The sequence below is a fragment of the Rattus norvegicus genome, chromosome 17 (genome assembly GCF_021556685.1).
Source record: "Rattus norvegicus strain SHRSP/BbbUtx chromosome 17, alternate assembly SHRSP_T2T, whole genome shotgun sequence".
Taxonomy (NCBI): Eukaryota; Metazoa; Chordata; class Mammalia; order Rodentia; family Muridae; genus Rattus; species Rattus norvegicus.
This window is the reverse complement of record NC_141550.1, coordinates 16,562,237-16,575,969: the sequence shown is the minus strand read 5'-3', so window position 1 is coordinate 16,575,969 and position 13,733 is coordinate 16,562,237.

The window sequence follows — 13,733 nt, the reverse complement described above, 5'->3', positions numbered from 1 at the left end:
AGATGGCCTTATTCCAAAAGATAATTTGATCAGATGAGTCTTGATATTGGCTTTATTTTTTGTTAATCAATATATTAGCTCGCCGTGAGTCTCAATCCATCAGTAGAAACCATGGAATTGATAGTGTGTCTAGTGATGAATACAGTTCTTTACACATATTTTCATTTGGTGGAGCTCATATTCTTAAAGTAAATGGAAGCCCCTTCATCCCTTCATTGGGGTATCCTAATGGGCAAGGATGCTAATAATGAATTAACATAACCTTTGTCTTCACCCCAGTGTCATTAGCAAAGGACTTCCTAGTACAATGTCAATAGAACTCCATGCCTTTAGACATTCAAGTTCCCAGGGAACTGTAAAAAGGAGGGACTACTGAGGTCAGTTTAGACTATAGTCAATTTCCAGCAATTGCCCTAACATGGGCCCCTAAGCCATTCCCTTGGGTTTCTATGTGCTTCAACCAAGCGCTTGCAAAATTGTACCAAATGGTTCGCTGATAGGTTCCCACCTGTGCATACCCTACTGGACCTTACAAGTCTTTCTCACAATGAGAACTATCTGGGGAATGCATCCCTTGGCCACACTGAAGATTAAATCTGAGTGTATTACTTTATAATTTACAAAGAAATGTGTAATCATCCACTGTAACCTCACAATGGCCCTTTCAGAAAGGTATTGCTGCTAACATTTACAGGCCAGAAACGGATCAAGAGAAGTTCACAGCCCAGAAACGGATCAAGAGAAGTCCTATGACAACCAGGAGACACAAGGTTATTAAGGCTGAATTTAATTTCAAGTCTACTGTTTACAAATCTAGGGCACTTTCCCCTCTATTAAGGTTTTTTTTTTTCTTAGAAAATGTACAAGTTCTTTAACCACCTACAAGAAGAAAGTTATTTGACTGTGTAGTGGTTAGCCATGGGGAAGTGGAAAGTACAGGTCTAAAGAGTTTCATTGTTTCAATGAATGTTGTGTAGCAATTTCTTCTGAGTTGTAACATTCCAGCCTGGTGGGAAGCTCATCAAGACTGGGAAGTAAACAATTCAAAAGTCTGAGGAAGTACCTGAAATTTCCCAGGCACTCAAAAGTCCTCCTTCCCTGAGGTTATAAAAGCAGTAAGGGCTTCCAGAGAGTAGACTCTGACCTGTTGGGGTGCATGCAAGAAACATAACGAACACAAAGGAAAAATGGTTTCAAATCCACCCGAAACTCTCCTTCCCTATGAGACACAAAGCATTCTTAGGTTAAAATAGAATTGGCAAGGGATAATCAGAAGTTTAAGACGGAGTCTAAACTGTTAGCAACTATTTCTTAGTTGGAAAATCTGGGGGCATGGTGGACATTCAAGTACAAGTTTCAAGGGACGCTGGTTTGAGGTCAATCAAGGAAAAGAGCAGGAATGGAGGGGGACTAGGAAGACAAGATCAGGAGAGCAAACTGAGGAGGGAATTTCAAAAAGGTAGAAAACATGTTTTCAGCTGATCTGTAAGGATGCCAAGGTACTAGGCTGCTATAACACACTGGAACCATGAGCTAACCCCAAACCAACCAACCAACCAACCAACCAACCAACCAACCAACCTTCATTCCCCACTTTCCTTCCTTCCTTCTTCCCCACTTTCTTCCTTCTTTCTTTCCTCCCTACTTTCCTTCCTTCCTTTTTCCTTTCCACTTTTCCTCCATCCATCCTTCCTTCCTTTCTCCCCTCCTCCCCTCCTTCTCTCCTTCCTTCCTAAGCATTTTTGTCAGGTAGTTTGTTATTGCAGTGACAAAAGAGACATATATACCTCCACAACAACTCTGGGTTGACTTAGGAATTCCACTGTAGTCTTCATATGCAGGGTCTACAGCTTAGTTGCATATATAAATTGTAGCAGTTTGAATATGCTTGGCCCAGGAAGTGGCACTATTTGGAGATATGGCCTTGTTGGAGGAGGTGTGTCACTTTGGGTGTGGGCTTTAAGACCCTCATCCTAGCTGACTAGAAGACAGTAGTCTTCACCTGTTTGGCTTCGGCACAAGATGTAGAACTCTCAGCAACTCCATGGCCATGCCTGTGGATGCCGCCATGTTTCCTGCCTTGATGATAATGGACTGAACTTCTGAACCTGTAAACCAGCCCCAGTTAAATGTCCTTTATAGGAGTTGCCTTGGTCATGGTGTCTGTTCACAGCAATGGAAACCCTAACTAAGACATGAATATAGAACTTTTATAAATGTATGTGCTTATGTCAATTTCTCTCTTTACATCACAAAGTCTTTGAAGAGAGGGAATGTGTACTAATTCATTCCATACTCTTCACAAGACACCACAAGTTCTGGTACCTCCTTGTTGAGTCCATGAAAAAAATGTGTGTGTTTTGCTTGGAAGCCACTGAATATCTGAGATGCAATGTTTATCAAGGTACAGACTCCATGGGACATGGGTGATAGAACAGGGACCTTCCACTCCCTGCTGTAATCCCCTGAGAAGAATAGCTGAAGATGAATAATTCAGGAAGGGTTTGAATCTGTGAGTTGAGTGATGGAGAAATCTAACTTTGTATTTGTTTTATTTTGGTCTTGTTTCGGGGTTTTAACGAGGTGTGGTTTTAGGAGCTCTCAAAGCCACATGTTAACACGGCTAACTGGGTACATGGGCCATTTGGCTGTCACCCTTCGTGCTTAAAGTGCAAATCATCCTGGAAGTCACTCTCCTGAAATCTGAAATATGGTGGTTTACAGATGCGTAATTTTTCAGAGCTGTGCTTGAGAGAAAGAAGGGAGAGAGAGAGAGAGAGAGAGAGAGAGAGAGAGAGAGGAGAGCAAGCTGATATTTTTGCTAAAGAAGGGAAATGAAGGAGAAATTTGTTCTAGTTTTTGGCGATAGAAGAGCGTGGGTGTGCACATCTGTTCGCAGGGCGAAGAACAGCATTCATGAAGGGTTAGACAGCATGCAGATGGTAGAGAAGGAGGTTCTCGGAGGGAGAGTTGGGCTTCTTTTTTGTTTTCTGTTTTGTTGTGTTGTGTTGTGTTTCTGCTTCCCTGCATCCACCCAGCCTTCGTTGCCTGTGACTGCTCTTTTTCTGAGAATTGGTGCATATTTAACAGCTATAGATTTTGGCTTCTGGGTACAGCTTTACCCACACAGGAGACATTCATTCACAGTTCAGCCCTCAAACCAATTAGAACTTGAAGATACAGAAAGTGCTCTTCTGATGATATGCGGCACTAACACATGGGACAGCTCCAGAATGCACTCAGTGTGGGGGGGATCTGTGAGCCCGGTGGTTGTAGTCATGGACAAGAACTACTTCCTTGTTTTATCGTTGTATCCAGGCAACGCCTTCTTTATGGGGGGGGGGGGGTCTTCTGCATTTCAGAAGCATCTCCGCTATGCCCTGGAAGAACACTTGCTGAACTATGCTCCTGATACAGACTAATATTTTTTTCTCATTGTCATACTTGTCTTAATGAAAATTATGGGTTTGGTTAATGGGCTGGAAGCTGTGGTCCGTTTTAGTTTTCTTGTCACTGGTTCTTCGGATGCACCAAGCATCTGAATACACGAGAAATGGTATCCACAGAAGGATTTTAAAAGAGAGAAAGAAAAGTGAGACTGCTCTTCTCATAGCCCTGGCGTTTAGCAGCGGCCATTCACCTTCGTGTTTAGTTGCTTAGTCAAAGACCATACTTAATGTTTTGTGTTTGGCATTAGGAAGAGAGTCTGGGTGGTTTTACCTCTTGTAAAGTCAACACGAGGTAGTAAGAGGCTGCTATGCTTTATTTAAGCAGTGCTCTGGAAAAAAAGGCAGGGGTGTAGAAAGGGACAGTGACTACAGTGTTGCTTATCCGTTCTACCCAGCGTAAGGTTGATCAAGTATAATCAGAAGACTCCTATGCTCCCTGGGTTACTGAAAATGTGTGACACATACTTCTGATGAAACTAACCACAATCTCAGGATCTACAGGAGCCACAAAAACAACTGCAATCTGCCTGGCTCCGGGAGCCCAAGTTTAGAGCCAGACCTATTCCCCAAGCAGCTCTTAAAGGTGAAGTCACTCTTAAAGGTGAGGTTGCTCTTAAAGGTGAGGTTGCTCTTAAAGGTGAGGTTGCTCTTAAAGGTGAGGTTGCTCTTAAAGATGAGGCCATACACATTTACTGAGCAGCTTGAGGAGGAGGGTGGATTATTTAGAAGCACGGAGTAAAATTCAAATAAGTTCAGTGCGAGTTCCACTTTGGCTTATTTAATAATAGAGACATGCTATGCGAGGATGTCCACCCTTTCATAGACGTGCACAAACCCAGACATGAATATTCCCTGCCCTTGGGGTGTCCATGTAAACTAACAGCCGGCCACTATAATTGCCATTATACACCCTTCTTGCAAAACTGCATGGTAGTTTCTGTTGCTGCTGCTGCTGCTTCTCGATAGAGGCAAAATATAAGTAAATTCACTAAAAATAAGTGGGGAAGTTTTCCCAGCTGTCGAGATGCAGATGTCAAGAGCACCAAGCACAAGGAAAGGTTGTAGACACTGAAGTATGATAGAATACAGAGCAAGAAACAGATTAAGGACCTGGATGCTTCCAAATGTCTGGGTCAGCCAGTTCTGAACAGCTGAGCAGCCCGGCAAGGAGAGTGTAAAAGAAACTAACTGCTCCCTTTCTCATGGGACCACAAGATTCTTAAAAAGAGCATTGGGTGAAAATTAAGTTTTGATTGGGGGAGTATCTGTTCTTAAATGTGACAAAAACGCACACTGACGTTCTATACAAACTGATGGCTGTAGGGCGATTTTAACACCACCGCTATTATTAAAGTAGACACGATAAGGCTGAGAAATGGCTCACTTGAGTGTCTGCTACACGTAGGTTCTGGTTGCAACACCCGTATGAAAAGCTAAGTATGGTAGTGCATGTCTATAACCATACTGTAGAGGGGGCAAGTGGATGCTTGGAGCTCACTGGCAAGACAATCCAGCCAATTGGTGAGCCAATCTGGGTTCGGTAAGATGAAAGCAATAGATAAAAAACACTTGAAGTCAAACTCCAGCCTCTCCATTCCTACAATACACACGTACCCAAGGCACATCCAACACACACACACACACACACACACACACACACACACACACACAGAGTCACAGTCACACCACAGCATATACAAATAAACAAAATGTAGATAATAGGCTTAGTTTGAAATAAGTATGTTCTGCTTAATCCTGCATAGACATAGGTCATATCCCAGAAGGGTTCTTTCCCAGTCTCTGTCTCTCCATCCATCCATCCCTTCTTTTCCTTTCCCTGTCTCCACTATTTATTTCATAACCGATCCTTAGTAAAGGAAAAATTGAGTCTAAATGGTAGTGGGTATAAACATGATCATAAAACCTAATGGTAAGATGATATGGCCATAGAAGAGGTTATTGTTTAAGGAATGATGACTGCATTCATGTCTCTGCTCAAAGGGGAAGACAAGCTCAGGCCAGTTTCTGGGTGGAAGTTATACTTGATGCTCTGTACATAGCTGATAGGACATACAGCATTCAAGTACAGAGGGCTGGAGCCCAAAGGCCCTAGGTTGTACATGTAGCAGTTTCTGTAATGAGGATTTGCCCAGGGAAAGGATTCTATCAGATGTTCCTGAAGGTGAAAACTGTCATCTGTGTTGTGTACCCATCTGTCCCTGGTGGCCAAATAGCTAACTTAGGGAGGAAAGTTAATTTTGGCTTATGGCTGTAGGATATAGTCCATCATGACTGGGAAGGTATATGGAAGGCATTTTTATTTGGTGTGGTGAGAAAGTGAGGCCCCTAGGTAGATTAGGAAGCAGAGATGGTATGATAATAAGTTATAAATCGCAAGTCCTGTCCCCACCAAGATACTTCGTTCAGCTGGACCAATTCCTAAATGTTCTACAATGTCCCCTAAAATAGTACCACAGGCTGGGGGTCGGGTGTGCAAACACAGGAGCCTCTAGGGTATCTCACATTCAAATGGAAACACCATGTTTTCAATGTTATCTACAATAGATTTTGAGTAGATGCAAAAACTGTGCATGTGTCTGCGTGCGTGCTCATGTGCATGAGATGGCTTGACACAGAGGCTTCACCATCTGAATATTGGCTTACATAAAGCAAGAGTGATACAAGACATGCTATATAAGAATCATTGGCATTGCCCCAGGGCTTCACTGCTCCCTTTATTGTAATCTTTACTCTGTGATGAACAGGAAAGTGGGTAGAAGGGAGAGAGGGTGGGAGGAAGGACGGGAGGGAGGTTAGGAGGGAGGGAAGGTAGAGATGGGAGGAGAAAATGAGAGAGGAGACTCAAAGAGTCTTTGTCCCTTTGGGTTTACACATGGAATTCCATCTGACCAGCAGAACAGGATGTTCTAAGAATGCTGTGGTCACAGACCTGAAGAGAGGCTTGAGGGATTGGGCCTTTTCATTTCTGCTTCTGTCTTTGCTAGCACAAGTGCTTGCCCAAGCTAGCAACTCCCCTCATCTGTATCAGCTTGCATGGCCTCGAGCAGCCAATGCCCAGGCTGCCCTGAACTTCCGTGGTTATTTGTAATGTATCAATAGCTGATTCATATTTACTGATACACATACACACACACACTCACACACACACACACATACACACACACATTCACATACACACACATACACACAAATACACACACATTCACACACATATACACATACACTCACACACACACATACACACACATTCACACACATACACACACACATTCACACACACACATACACACACACACACACACACACATGGATATAAAATCTCTGAAAAATCCATAGATGATAGAAATGGCATTTTATTAAAGCTAGCTCCTTGAAATAACTAAGAAACGTTTTCTTCATGGTAACCTACTCTACCCAGAGATCAAGTGTCAGAGCAGTGCCTTCTCACAAATGTCATTTGCTTTGGTCTTCATTCATTGGAAATGGATTTCTCAGAAGAAAACAAAACAAAACATTTTCTTAAAAATTAAATAGCCAGAAAATATCATAGACTAAACTTACTAAACTTTTAGCTGAATCAAAATTTAATTAAATAGAAATGTCTATTTATTAACTTGTAAGTTGATGACAATCGAGATAGTTCCAGAGTACCTTTGACAGATGGATTTGTTTACATTCCCAACATATAAAGGATATTTGGTAAGGTTCCTTCTACAACCAGACTGTTGGGGGTTTAGCTCTCAATTCTAAAGATTATTAGCTATAAGAGTTTTTAAAGAAATTAGTGGTTCAGCCCTAGTTGCTTATGAAATTAAAAAGTGATACTACATAGTATATGTTTATCAAGTTGATTAGGACCTCTATCACCTCCACCATCAAAGCAGCCTTTATTTTCATCAAAAGTGGGGGTTGGGGGGAGGGAGATGCAATCCAGAAACAATCTGAAGAGAAGTATTCAGCGGAAGTGAATGGAGTTGGATCAAGCACGGACACAGAGCAGCCAATGGTTTCCCTCGGAACATCTGTGCTTATATCCCCTCTTCAATATCAAAGTTGAATAAAAAGTAATATAAAAACGTCAATCAGGGGGGTTGGGGATTTAGTTCAGTGGTAGAGCACTTGCCTAGGAAGTGCAAGGCCCTGGGTTTGGTACCCAGCCCCGAAAAAAAAAAAAAAAGAAAGAAAAATGCCAATCTGGTAGTGCTTGGCTCTTCTCTCTGGAGTAGGTCATAGCCAAGGTGTATCTTCCAGCCTCTGCTGTCCCTAGCTTGCTTAGGAATGCAACAGAAACCTGAGGACAGACAGACTCTAGGTTGTGTCTGGAGCACTCGCCCTCAGCACTAGCTACAGACGCTCCTACATGCTTTTCTTGCTGCCTACGCTCCTGGCCATCTGTTACCATGGCATGGTGCCAGCTTGTAGGATAGTTGACTGGCTTTGCCAAAGCCCAGGGGCCAAGAAAAGGCTTTAGACAAGAAGCCCTTACAAAACTCACACAGATGCCCAAAGACAGCTCGGGATTGCTTTCATCTCCACACAGCAACGCTGAGCGTGATTTTTTTTTGTTTGTTTCCTTGCCGCATGACATTTTGGTTCACCTGTTGATTTAGTTCGTTGGGTCTCTCTAATCTAAATCCCGAAGTCAAGAGAAAAGGAAAAAAAAAAAAAACCCAAAACTATGAACCATGTGTAGACACCTGTAGCTGCCAAACAGACAGGTGGTATTCTTGGCAGGGGTGATGAGAAACAGTGGGCTTTCCGTCAATAAGCTGCTACTGAGTCCTCGTTCCCACAGCTCCCCTTTTAACAAGGTGAGTCCCCCCTTCTTGTTCCCCAGTTCTTATACTACTGCAAGGCTTGTAGAAACTCCCCTTGTCCTGTTCCGTTCACGCTAATTGAAACGGGAAATGTTAAAGATCCATCCAAGTAAGTTATAAGACACACACAACAAAGAATTCCGAGTGACATAAGTGCTTTTTATGAAAAACTGGAGTGTGCTTTACCAGGACAGTGGACGTCATATAACTTTGCAGCATGCAGATCCAGAGGCGTAAAAGCCTACTGGAAGGTATTAGGACAAAAATCTGCAGGATTTTTAGTTTACATTCTGTGGTTCATGACCTTTAAAAGAGTAAAGTGAACTCAGCTATCTAGGACATGTGGGAGTAACTAAGTACTGTACACACACGTGGGAGAATTCTGGTGTTGGACAGACAGAGGCACACCACCAAGAGAACCTGAGCATGAGAGTTCAGTCAGTACCTGACTGAGAAGTCTGGCTCTTCAGAAATGTCTAATGTTCACTGGAAGAACAACTACAAGGCACTCATCTACCTGATGCCAGGCGTGCAGTGAAAGGTTAGTGATTGAAACGCAAACCAGTCAACGCGTCAGGAACTCAGTATCTGCCCACTAGGGCGCATGTGACCTCACACATAAGCGAAGTAGGTAGACCTGAGTTGTACACCGGCAGCATGAGAGGTTGCCAGGTGACAGACATTTGCCTGTCTTCTTAGAAGACCTCAAAGGAAGGTTCATCTGCTGCTCGACTTTTCTTGGTATATAATAATTGTGCAAAACAGTGGGTTTAATTTTGACACTTTCATATATGTATATACTGCATTTTGATCACCTAAACTTCATTATGTCCCCATTATCTCCCTCCCCTAATCCATTCCTCTTTGCTAACAGTTTCTCACACACCCTTTTTTATTGTCAGCATTCCGCAGATGGCAGAAACGGGATATTTGTTTTCCTGGGTCCAGCCCATTTTGCTTAACACTGTGCTCTCCGGTCCCATGCATTTTCCACAAAAGGCATAATCTTATTCTCCTTTCTGGCCAACTAAAACTCCAATGTATAAATCTGTCACGTTTTTATCACTTATCTGTCAGGGAGGCCTCAGGCTGACTCCATGACACCAATACTGAGCAGTGCCAGGAGAAGCAGCTGTGTTGTTTGCAAATGTCTCTGGTGTGTGGTGACTCTGATTTCTTCAGGTGTGTATACCCACGAGTGGTTTAGCTAGACCATATGGAGATGCTATTTTTACTTTTTTCGAGAAAAACTGATTTCTATAGCTGGAGCAATTCTTTTATAACAACCTTCTCGCAAGACAGACAGAATGCTCAAAGACAGGCTTTGTGCTAGATGCAAATTCACAGGACACCAGAATTAAGTCTCAGACCTTCCTTACCAGGTCAGATGAATCTCAGAGCTGTTCGCCATTTCGATATTGGGAAAACTTTCTCCGTGGGTTGCATTTAAAAAGAGACTGGAAAATGGGGAAGGGTTGTTTGATTTTTCTTTGTCATCTCAGAGCAAATTTTGGGGTTTTTTTTGTTTGTTTGTTTGTTTTGTTTTTAAGGTAACAGAAATCAAAATGGGAAGTGCAGGGAAAAGTGTTCGGTACTGCAGAAATAAAAGGGAGGAATTATTATTTACTTCCGGTCTGCCTTCTCTTTGCTCAACAGACAAAAGGCAAGGCTTTGTTTCACAGGCAAGGAGTGTTGGGCAAACAGAGCTTCATCACCCATCTCAGACATGCAGCTTGTGACTATTTGTGGCTTCGTAGCAGCCAAAGAAGTGTTGGACTAAATGGCTGGGGGCGTCTGCCCATATTCCAGGCTAGAAGAAGGATGAAGCTCTGAAACCTGGTCAGCCTTGCCTGCCCCTCCAACTGTGCTAAGACGATGCTCTTCTCTAGAAAAATCCCTCCACACCAGCGTGCCTCACTGCTCACAGTAAGGAGGGCGTTAGACACAGCAGAGAGGGCAGATGCTGAGTACTGTGCCAGCTTGTCTAGAAACAAAGAGGACTTTGGTCCCTAAAGTCTGTTCTGTAGATGCCACAACCGCCATGCACTCTCCTGAGGACTGGAAGCCACTTCTTGACACTCCGCCTAAGGGTGCTCTTTTGAAAGCATGCCTACTACCGGTGTGCAAAAGGGGCACATAAAAATTTGGGGTAAGGATCTGAGAAGGGAAAAAAAGGAACAAAAGAAAAAGTATTGCCAGTGGCCAGGAATACAAAAGTTCTAAACTCAGTACCTAACTTGGTCATTGCTTTTCTGGACAAGGCATCCAGTGGGATCGCCATTCCCCATCTGGCACCAGAAGCCAGTAGATCAAGAAGTTCCCAGGCTTCCTTCCAGCTCCCAGTGACTCAAAACACTTGAACCAAAATGTTCCATCCTCAGCCTCCATCCCCCGCACTAATGGTTTCTCCACCAGTCCTTCCACCATGGAGACCTACAAGTGCACGTGGGAAGTCTTTAACAAACTAAAAACCCTCTTAGGATCAAATGTTAGCTTTTCCTTTTCTATTATTTATAACCTTTTGGTTAACTCCCCATTGATAAGGGTCTTATTTGAAGATTACAGCCTTTTTCTTTTTTCAGGAGCAAAAGGATAATGTGCTCCTAAAATATCAAAGTGGGCTTTCTTTCTGTTACTGCCTGGTACTGTTCAGACTGCTATTTCAGAAGTAAAATAAACATGCCATTTTTTTCTCTCTTTTAGAGTGTCCAAAAAGATTTACAGCCTTGGATTCTATTTGAGTCAACACTCAGAATTACTCAACAATTAAATGGGAGGAGGGCAGCAGTGGGAGAGGTGGGTTTTTGCTTCTTCTTTTTTTTAATCTGAAACAAAAAATGAGTGTGTGTCAGTTCACGTGTATCTATGCATCATCCCCAAATATAGATGTATATTTTCCCTGATGCACGATCTCAGTAAAATATCAGAGAGGAAAAAAAAAATGTCAGACATACATAGCATAGCAATCAAGGGCTAATGAAGATCCAGGTATTAAATCAATTAAGAAGTATCAAAAGCCACGTAATCATCAAGGAACAAAATTGGCACCACAATATGTAGCGAGTATGGGAAAGCCTAATTTACTAAACATACCCTGCAGTCACATAATTGCATGTAATTTTACCAGCATAATTAACTAATTTAATTACCACTTCTCAAGCGCATCAATTATTGACATTACAGAGTTTTCAGACAGCAGAATTACTGTGTGGTGCCATCCAGAGAATGCGAAATGCTGCGTGTGCCCGCGCCTTTCTCTCCTACTCAACTACGTGAACTTGGAGGTGGGAAGACGTTCCCGTCCTGGCCTGCTCAGTTGGTGGGCAGATTTAGAGGACGGAGAACCCACACATGTGTCTGGCAGAAGGCAGAGAGGAGAGGAAGCTCCCAGACCTTGTGTCTCAGCCCTGTGTGATAAAAGGAAGGTGGGGCATTGCCAGGAGAAAAAGAACAGCTGGAAAGGGCGGCGAGGTGGGAAGGACAGAACCAATTCCCGGAAGTGGGCCGCTTACTGCCATGCGCATGCTCACATTCATGCACATCCAGAAGAATAAAAGTGTGAAGAGACATTCGATGGAAAGGGCAGAAGAGTGCTTTCGAGAGTAAGATTTTCTGTTTTATGTGTTTTCTTTGTAGTGATTGCAAAGCAACTGTTGCTGGGACATTTGATCTAAGGGGCCATCCTACCAAAGGATTTGAGATCAGAGGCTCAGTGATGGTACGGTCTACTTCTAAAGGGATCCCACTTCCAAGGCTGTTCAAAATGGCATCATTAGTGGAGACATTTCGTCATGTTCTAAAATCTATGAAGCCTCTTGTGTGGCTTTGTGTCTCTGTTGAGGTAATCCTCTGCTTGTGACTTTCGCCCTGATGCCCCCCCTCGTATTGTAGGGAGGAATGGGGAGGGTGACTGCGGTGAGGCCGAATCATGACATGGTGAGCATACACGGAGGGGGATTTTAATGAGACAGCATATCACTGAAATAATATATAGATATTAAGATGTCTTTCTTACCTTAGACACTTTATCTTTGAATTAAAAGTGGTATGATATAGTCTATTTTTACTCTTAAAAGAGAAAACTTCCATATTTAGGAATTTGTTCATTGGATTATCGTTTGTGAGAGAGAATGTCTGTATATGTGCCTCACGTGGGTGCATTTGGGTGTGTCTAGGTGAATTTGTGTGCAAGTGGAGACCAGAGGACAAGCTCAAATGCTATTCCTCAGGTTTTGTCCCCACCTCTTCTGGAACTAGTCACTCACTGACCTGGAACTGGCCAGTGGTCCAGGCCAACTAGCCAGCAAGCCCCCATCCAAATCCTGATTCTGCCACCCAAGCCCTGAGATACCATGGACATTCCACCAGACCCAGCTTCTTTGCAAGAGTTCTAACAGTCAAACGTGAGTTCTCCTGCTTCCAAGGCAAGCACTCGACAACCTAAGTTAAGCTACCCAACCCTGGCGGAGTATTTTTATGAGACAACTTAACATTTAAATAGAGAATATGAAACTAGCAGTTTAACTTGTCTTTCTTTCCTTTTGAAACTTAGATAGCTACTTTGTCTCTGAACTGGAATCAAGACTTTAAGTTCATGATTGCTTTGGGAATTCACCTATAGCAGTGGCTTCTAACATTCCTGAGGCTGAGACCCTTTAATACACTTCCTCGTGTTGCGGTGACCTCCAGCTATAAAACTATTTTCGTTGCTGCTTTACAACTGTAATTTTGCTACTGTTACAAATTATAATGCCAATATCTGCATTTCTCAGGGGTCTTAGGAGACCCCTGTGAAAGGGTCCTTAACCCCCCCCCCCCGAAAGGCTTGCCACCTACAGATTGGGATTCACTGACTTATAAGGATGACTTTTGTTGGGACACATAATAACATGCATCAGTGCCTAGGGATTGAATGTGTTTATGGGGTGCAGTAAGGTGACATGTGCATATTGTATATGCAAAGTAGCAGCTCTTAAATCCAGAAATCAAAGGAAATAAGACTATGGGTGTCATCTAGTTACATTTTAAAGAGCTCAAACTCAATCAGGGAAATACCCAGAAAGTGTGGTTGCAAATTAATTGGGCAGAATTTTACCAAGAGCCCCCTTGCTGTGACTCATACCTGTTTACTGTATACAACAAACTTGTTGGGACCCAAAGTTAGAGACCTGGAATTATTACATCAGCCTGGGTGCATGTTATAGTAAAGCTGTCTAACGCATGATGTTCTCTGAGGAACCCTTAGTATGTCTTTGCTTTAGAATGAGCCCCTCCTCAGTGGCTCCTATTTCCATGTGTAATGAGTGAGGGCATGCACTAGTACGAATAGGCAGGTGTGCATGTGGCTGTGTGTATGCATATGTGTCAATGCATGTGAAGTTCTACGGTCCTCCTCAGCTGCCAGTCCTTAACTGCCACTCATCAACTATGTTGAGGCAAATTGTCT